General features: G+C 54.2%; 1 protein-coding gene across 7 annotated transcripts in view; it reads left to right on the top strand.

Moving 5' to 3' along the window:
• The first annotated feature begins 648 nt into the window (after positions 1–648).
• Positions 649–6000, top strand: part of TNS1 (tensin 1) — a 106831-nt gene continuing 101479 nt past the window's right edge. For all 7 annotated transcript variants that reach the window (XM_032847452.1, XM_032847451.1, XM_032847450.1 and 4 more), the window contains exon 1: positions 649–690. The gene's annotated coding sequence lies outside the window, so the exon portion shown is untranslated. The remainder of the gene's footprint in view (positions 691–6000) is intronic.

Raw genomic sequence — 6000 nt, 5'->3', positions numbered from 1 at the left:
GAGCTCTTAAACATGTTTTTAAAAAAATGTAAAACAAACCTTAGCATATTGTAGAACATTTAGAACATAGAGCAAAGAAAAAAAAAACCTTCTTCTTATGACCTGAACCCACTGCTACTAAAAATCCTGGTGCACTGACCTCCAGTGTTCTGCCTATTTTTCTACAGAATTTAAAAATTGTGTGATATCCGGGGCGTCTGGATGGCTCTGTCATTTTAAGCTTCCGACTTTTGGTTTCAGCACAGGTCATGATCTCAGGTCGTGAGATCGAGTCCCGCATCGGGCTCTGCACTTAGCGTGGAGTCTGCTTGAGAATCTCTCCCTCTCCTGCCCTTCCCCACCATGAGCGTGCGTATGCACGCTCGCTCTCGCTGAAATAAATAAATAAAATCTTGGAAAAAAAAATCACGATGTACATTTCATTTTTGCCTTCTGCCACTCCCTCTCTCCCCAGTGTGATTGCCTGAGGGATCTACCACGTGGCTGCAGCATCTCCTAGTGACCTCTCAAGCTGGAGATGGTCAGTGTGTTGAGCTGAGGGAAGGGGTGTCTGGCATGGAGGTAGGGCCATGGAATGGCCTCAGGAGGCCCTGGTTTGCTGTGTGGATGAAAGATGCTAACCTTGCCCTTTCTGTGTTCCTCCCACAGGTGGCTGCCCCCTGCATCCCTCCATCCAGCCATGAACTGGTGGTGAGTGACAGTCCCTTCCCTACCCTGCTGGGCTCTCTCCCCTCTTTCTTCAGCTCCTCTGTTACAGCTGAAGGGTAACAGCTACAGGGTTCTGGGCCATTAGGTAAGGAGGAGGAGGGGGACACTTCCCGAGACCGAAGCTGGACTGGGAGGAAATGAGTCATGAGGTCCCTTCTGACGAGATGCAGGCCCTCCTAGTTCAATTTGAGACCAAAGTCCTTGGAAAAACCCATAAAAGGGCATCTCGCATGCCTCTGGGCCCAGCCAGGTGCCTGTTGTTCTGGAGTTTCTGGGACCAGGGGACGGCACCTTCTTCTACCTGCCGGGTCTTGGGTCAGGTGCCCTTCAGCTGGAGGGAGGGGAGTGGATGGCCTGACCCACAGAGTTCCCCCGCCTGGGCAGTGGCTCGCATTCAGGTGGCCCGATCCACCTCCAAGCTCCTTGGCTGACTCTGCTTTTCTGTTCTGTCTCCGTGTCTCCCAGCCCAGCCTCCCCTGTCAGTCTTCCAGAAGAGTGTGGCCGGGGGCAGGTCTCCTATGAGTTGTGGGCTGTGGGGCGAGGGGCCCCTTCCAGACAGATCCCAGCTAGGCTGATCTGGAACACTGAGAGCTTCTCCTCCCAGAGCTTTCAGGCGCCCCTTCTCCCCAGCCCAGTGCTGGAGGTGGGCAGGGCCCTGAAGCCTGGAGCAGAGGGCTCTGCGTGACTCCAGGTGCATGTATGTGTGTTTGCATGTGTGTGTGGGGCACACAGGATGGAGGGCCCCTATGGACACAATCCTGTTTATTGATACAGAGGAGCCTCTGGTGACACCAGTGTGGGTGGGAGTTGGGGAGGGGGCCAGGGTGTCCTGGCACTTTCAGGTGTCTGTGCATCCACTCAGCCTGGATACTGTCAGGCCACCTGGTCTCTCCTTTCCCTCGGACACCCACTTACTCAGTGACAGTGGTCAAGCCCATCCTCTTTCTGGACCCCAGCTTCCCTTCCTGTCAAGGGGAGTGCTTGCTCCCGATGCTCCCAACGCCTTCTCGGTGCTGGAAGTGTCCCCTCCATGGAGGGTCATGGATGGGATGAAATAAGGTTTGTAGGGGACTCTACGCTCGGGGCTCAGACGCTCAGACACTTTGGGCCCACGGCCGCGTCCGTGTCCTCTGCAGCCCTGGCCGCCTTGGGCCCATGGCTGGGTGCCTGTCCTCTGCAGCTGGCTGGCCCGCGCCAAGCTATTTCCCTTCCTCTTGGAGGCCCCGCCTCCCTGGTCTCATGGGGCTCAGACCCTTCTGGGCCTCAGCTCTGCCCAGCAATGCCTCTCCAGATGTGGAGTGTTCTTCTCACAGAGCCTGGTTACAGGTCATCTGACAACAGTAGGGGGTAGGGGGGGTAGGGGGAGGCCGGTGCAAGGCCTGGTTTGCAACCACCAGCAAGAAGTTGCTCTGGGGTTGCAGAGGGTCACTGCAGCGGGTGGATGCGGAGGGGGTGGAGGAAGCAGGGAGCATAAGTCTCATCATTTCAACTCAACTGCCACCTCGCCCCTGAGAACAGAATGTCCTTGGCTTGTCCAAGGGTAGCTGGGGGGTCTGGGGCTTAGGGATCTGTAGGCAGAAGCCAGATTCCTGGCCACTCAGAGTCTGGGGAGCTTGTTTATGTGAGGAAGGGTCAGGGGTTGGAACAAAAGGGAAGAGGTTGGCATTCGGGCCAGAAGGATTGCAGATAGATACCAGAGAGATCTTCCTGTCCCTGTGTCCTGTCCCAGCTGTGAGGAGGGGGGCTCTGACCTTCCAGGAGGATGGGTCGGCCATGTGGTGATGGAGTGGTTGACGTACCAGACTGTGCTCCCTGAGGCTCCCCATCTAATCCAACCACCCCCCCCCCGCCCCGCCCCGGCATGGTCAAGAGTGAGGGGGTTAGACTCCTTCCCTTTGGATCCTGGCTTCTCAGTCTCTGCTCTGTGACCTTGGACACAATACTTAACCTCTCTGGACCTCAGTTTCCCCTCTACAGATTGGGACTTGATAATAGCCGCTGCCCTGTAAGGTTTTTAGGGAGAATAAAAGGAGCAAATGAGTGAATTTTTTTTTAGGATTTTATTTATTTGAGAGAGAGGGTGTGCACAGGAAAGCACACAACAAGTAGGGAGGAGGCGGCTCTGGAGAGGGAGAAAAAGGGCTCCCGCCGGGCAGGGAGCCTAACGTGGGACTCAATCCCAGGACTCCGGGATCATGATCTGAGCCGAAGGCAGACGCTTACCCTACTGAGCTGCCCAGGAGCCCCGTGAGTGTATTTGATTAATCTGTATTCAGGGCCCTCGAGGGGCTGCCCACCTGATTTGGGATAAAAGTCCAGCATCTTGCATTGGCATGTACAACCCTGCAGGACAGCTTTCCTCTCTGACATCTCCTTCCAGAAACTCTCTCCTTCATTCACTCTGCATTAGATACCTGGTTTTCTTGCTCCTGAACACAGCAGGCACGATCCTGCTCCTGGACTGTTGTCCCTCCTGTGCCTTCTGGCCGGGAGACTCTACCCCCGGGTTCCCCCTGAGGCTCTTTCCCTCCCTCAGGTGTTCACGCACGTGGGAGATTTCCCTTCCCCCAGCAACTCCGTCTCCCATCTCTGCTTTCCTCGTCCCTCCACGGTCTCACCACTGGGGACATGGTGCGTCTCTTCCAGGGCTCCCCTCCTCCCAGCACAGCAGCCTGTGTGGACAAGGGATTTGTATCTATCGTGTTCACTGCTGTATCCCCACCACCCGCAACGCAGTAGGTGTTCACTGACTCAGCGCACATTCACCGAGTGGCTGGAGGAAAGGCTTTAGCCGGACTCCCTGTGCGGGTTAGGGGCTCAGCAAGTAGGGCTGCTGTTCCCTGGCTTGCCTGTGGGCAGGGGTCTCTCTGTTCCTGGGGGAGGGTGCTGGGCTCCAGAAGGACGCTCTGCTGTCATCCCAGGGAGTGGGAAAGTGGCCCCGGGGCAACCAGGAGAAAGTTTGGCTTCTCCCAGAGAGCACTCAGCACCTGTTTCCTCAAGGCAGGCTAGGCAAGTGCTTTGAGCAGGTTCACAAGAGGGAGGAAAGGGCGGGTTGTATTTTTCCTTCCTTTTCCATTTGCTGCCTCCCCTTCAGCCCTGGCATAGCTGGTCTCTGGTCTCCCTGCCCCCTTCCCTCGTGCCTCGCAGCATGTGTGTCTGCTGTGGTTTCTCCAGTTCTCAGAGAGGGCACAGCTCTCCCTCTGGCCATCTCACCTGTCTCGCTTCGATCTTACCCCCCTGGGATCGGGAGCCCCTGTCCTGGGCACAGGATTTCTGCCCACTGTGGGCCTGCTGGATACATTCTCCAGCCTGTGCCAGACCAGCCAGGGCAAAGTGGCTTAATCTTCAACCCGTGTTTTCATCTTACTCAACAGATGTTGCCCAAGGCCTTGGGTAGAGGGTCCTAGGGTCACCTCCCTCCTGTGGGGTCCCCTCGTGGGGGCAGGATGGAGAGGGGAGAGGGCTTGTTTGCCACACTCCTGATCCTTAGAAATTGCTGAAGCAGCTTTTCTCCACTTCTGAAAAATAAAGAGTCAAAAGGAATTTCCCGAGGGTGATAGCCAAGTGGAGTGGCCGCCAAGGTCAGCCGGATGGTGGGCCCTCCTGCACACACAACCTGGCACCCAGGACACGTGCGCTGGGGACAGACGGGAGTGCAATGCCTCTCCTCACCCAGAGCAGCCCCTTAGCAGGTGCTCAGAATGAACTGAAGGTTGGGTGGGGAGTCTGTTGGGACAGGAGGGAAGAGATGAATGGGACAGTGGGAATGCCAGGCCGGATTCCCCCGTAATGGCCATCAGAGCAATGGGGAGATGGTCACCCTGTATGGAACTTTCTGCCGGACATTGTTCTGAAAGCTTTGCAAAAATAAACTCATTTATTCTTCATGACAACACAGCAAGAGAGATGCTGTGGGATTATCCCAGTGTTACAGATGAGGAACTGAGGGGGCCACAGAGCTATTCGAAGGGGGTGTGGGATTTTGACTCAGTAGTCCAGCACTGCCGTCCACCCGCTTGACCATCAATCATGGCAGACATCATTCACTTGCACGACACCTGTGGTTCTCAAAGCCCTTCCTGGGACATCAGGCCATGGGGACCCCACAGTGGATTTTGTGGAAGTCAGGGTGTGTTGTCAGAGCCACCTGGGTAGGCCAAGGAACAATGTGGGGCTCAGAAAGGCGAGGTGACCTGTTCATGGTCCCACGGGAGTTGGGAGGGGTGGGTAGTGGGGTGCTGGGTCAGGAAGAGGCTTTTAGATTCCTGGTTCTGCTTTCTCCCCAGAACCTCCTAGATGCTTGCTGCTGATGTAAATACTGATGACAGCCAGGTGGACTTTTCTGGGATTTCTTTTCCTTTCCTTTCCTTTCTCCCTCCCTCTCTCCCTCCATTTATTTAAAGTAGAGTTGACACACAATGTCATATCAGTTTCACGGATTGGGATTTTGTAACAGCGCCAACCACAAGTGCACCTAGCTAGCTCAGGGCCTGGGATTTAGAGGAACATCTGTCTCTTCATCTTTCTGTCTGTCTGTCCTGCCCACAAACATTTCCTGAGCAGCTGCCTTGTGGCCACTGCTGTTTCAATGCTGGGGCTACAAAGTTCCTTTCTGCCACAGTGCAGCTTCTAGAAGGTGGGTGGGGTTGGGGTTGGCATAGAGCCATAGGAATGAGAGGACTTTACACACCATTTGCTCTAGTCCTGCTCTGTTTCAGGTGAAAAGGAGGCGCTGAAAAATTCTTTTGACTTCAATTTTTTTTTATTGTGGTAAATACTAGAACATAGGATTAATTACCTTAACTGTTTTCAAGTGTACAGTCACGGTATTAAGTTCGTTCCTGCCCTTGTGCAAATGTCACCCATTCATCTCCAGAACTCTTGTCATCCTGTTCAACAAAAGTCTACCCATTTAGCAAGAACTCTGCCCTCCCCTTCCCCAGTCCCTGCTTACCACCTTTCTCTCTGTATTTCTCTGAATTTGGCCACTTAAGTACCTCAAGTGAGTGAACTCATATGTGTCCTTTTGTGACGGGCTTATTTCACTTAGCACTGATGTATGTCCTCAAGCCTCCCTGTGTTGTGATGGGATCAGAATGTCCTTCCTTTCCAAGGCTGAATAATATTCCGTTGTCTGTCTGTGTCACAATTTACTTACCCGTTCATCTGTGAGTGGACATTTGAGCTACTTCTGGGTTTTAGGTGTTGTGAATAATGCTGTTTCCTTGCGAGCAGCCATCCTCCTGGGCATAAGGTGGTGGTCCTCAAGATTTTGAGATGACTTTCCCAAGG

The sequence above is a fragment of the Lontra canadensis genome, unplaced genomic scaffold (assembly GCF_010015895.1).
Source record: "Lontra canadensis isolate GAN:19392208 unplaced genomic scaffold, GSC_riverotter_1.0 scaffold188, whole genome shotgun sequence".
Lineage (NCBI taxonomy): Eukaryota > Metazoa > Chordata > Mammalia > Carnivora > Mustelidae > Lontra > Lontra canadensis.
This window is presented reverse-complemented; position numbering and strand designations above follow the sequence as displayed.